The following is a 2,500-nucleotide window of genomic DNA, read 5'->3' as shown; positions in this document are numbered from 1 at the left end:
GTTGAGAGAGGAGACAGAGAGAAATGAAGGGGTTGAAGGAGGGAGACAGAGAGACAGAGAGAAATGAAGGGGTTGAGGGAGGGAGACAGAGAGACAGAGAGAAATGAAGGGGTTGAGGGAGGGAGAAAGGGAAACAGAGACAGAGAGAAATGAAGGGGTTGAGGGAGGCAGACAGAGAGAAATGAAGGGGTTGAGGGAGGCAGACAGAGAGACAGAGAGAAATGAAGGGGTTGAGGGAGGGAGACAGAGAGACAGAGAGAAATGAAGGGGTTGAGGGAGGGAGAAAGGGAGACAGAGAGACAGAGAGAAATGAAGGGGTTGAGGGAGGCAGACAGAGAGACAGAGAGAAATGAAGGGTTGAGGGAGGGAGACAGAGAGACAGAGAGAAATGAAGGGGTTGAGGGAGGCAGACAGAGAGACAGAGAGAAATGAAGGGGTTGAGGGAGGGAGACAGAGAGACAGAGAGAAATGAAGGGGTTGAGGGAGGGAGAAAGGGAGACAGAGAGACAGAGAGAAATGAAGGGGTTGAGGGAGGGAGACAGAGAGACAGAGAGAAATGAAGGGGTTGAGGGAGGGAGACAGAGAGAAATGAAGGGGTTGAGAGAGGGAGACAGAGAGAAATGAAGGGGTTGAAGGAGGGAGACAGAGAGACAGAGAGAAATGAAGGGGTTGAGGGAGGGAGACAGAGAGAAATGAAGGGGTTGAGGGAGGCAGTCAGTAGTGTAGGCCCACGTCTTAAAGGTTAGTGAAGAGAAGGAAGAGAAGATGCGTCACGCACTGACGTTTTCAATCAGATTGAGATGATTCACTTTGGGCACTATTCTATTTGACCTCGTTAAATCAGACACTTAGGAAGAACAATAGATCTGAAAGGTGACACATCCTGATGATGTCACCAGACATCAGACTTGGCTGGAAAATACACAACGTTAAAGTACAGGGCAGCATGCCAAATGGCACACTTTACCCTATATAGTGCACAACTTTAGACCAGGGCCCTATAGAACCCTATTCCCTATATATAGTGCACTACTTTAGACCAGGGCCCTATAGAACCCTATTCCCTATATATGCACTACTTTAGACCAGGGCCCTATAGAACGCTATTCCCTATATATAGTGCACTACTTTAAACCAGGGCCCTATAGAACCCTATTCCCTATATATAGTGCACTACTTTAGACCAGGGCCCTATAGAACCCTATTCCCTATATAGTGCACTACTTTAGACCAGGGCCCTATAGAACCCTATTCCCTATATAGTGCACTACTTTAGACCAGGGCCCTATAGAACCATATTCCCTATATAGTGCACTACCTTGGGTTAGGGCCCTATAGAACCCTATTCCCTATATAGTGCACTACTTTAGGCCAGGGCCCTATAGAACCCTATTCCCTATATATAGTGCACTGCTTTAGACCAGAGCCCTATAGAACCCTATTCCCTATATAGTGCACTACTTTAGACCAGGGCCCTATAGAACCCTATTCCCTATATAATACACTACTTTAGACCAGAGCCCTATAGAACCCTATTCCCTATATAGTGCACTACTTTAGACCAGGCCCTATAGAACCCTATTCCCTATATATGTACTACTTTAGATCAGAGAGTGGCCATGTGGGATGCATTACCAGTTCAGGACCTCTGAGGGAAAAGAAAAAGACCAGAAAGAGTTTAGAATGAAGCTGCTTCTGTTTTCTGGAAATTGACCTCACTGACATGGAGTTCTACCTAACTGTCATGGAGTTCACTCACTGACATGGAGTTCTACCTAACTGTCATGGAGTTCACCTCCACTGTCAGCGGAGTTCACCACTGTCATGGAGTTCACCTCACTGTCATGGAGTTCTACCTAACTGTCATGGAGTTCTACCTAACTGTCATGGAGTTCACCTCAGTTCTGTCATGGAGTTCACCTCACTGTCATGGAGTTCACCTCACTGTCATGGAGTTCACCTCACTGTCATGGAGTTCACCTCACTGTCATGGAGTTCACCTCACTGTCATGGAGTTCACCTCACTGTCATGGAGTTCACCTCACTGTCATGGAGTTCTACCTCACTGTCATGGAGTTCGCCTCACTGTCATGGAGTTCTACCTAACTGTCATGGAGTTCGCCTCAATTGTCATGGAGGCTCTAACACACTGTCATGGAGTTCTACCACAACGGCCATGTAGAGTTCTACCACACTGTCATGGAGTTCTACCACACTGTCATGGAGTTCTACCAGACTGTCATGGAGTCTACCACACGTGTCATGGAGTTCACCACACTTTATGGAGTTCTACCACACTGTCATGAGGTTCTATCCAGACTGTCATGGGAGTTCTACCAGACTGTCATGGAGTTCTACCTCACTGTCATGGAGTTCACCACACTATCATGGAGTTCACCACACTGTCATGGAGTTCTACCAGACTGTCATGGAGTTCTACCACACTGTCATGGAGTTCTACCAGACTGTCATGAGTTCTACCAGACTGTCATGGAGTTCT

This window comes from Oncorhynchus gorbuscha, unplaced genomic scaffold, assembly GCF_021184085.1.
Source record: "Oncorhynchus gorbuscha isolate QuinsamMale2020 ecotype Even-year unplaced genomic scaffold, OgorEven_v1.0 Un_scaffold_473, whole genome shotgun sequence".
In the NCBI taxonomy this organism is placed as follows: Eukaryota; Metazoa; Chordata; class Actinopteri; order Salmoniformes; family Salmonidae; genus Oncorhynchus; species Oncorhynchus gorbuscha.
Note: the sequence above shows the minus strand (reverse complement) of the source record.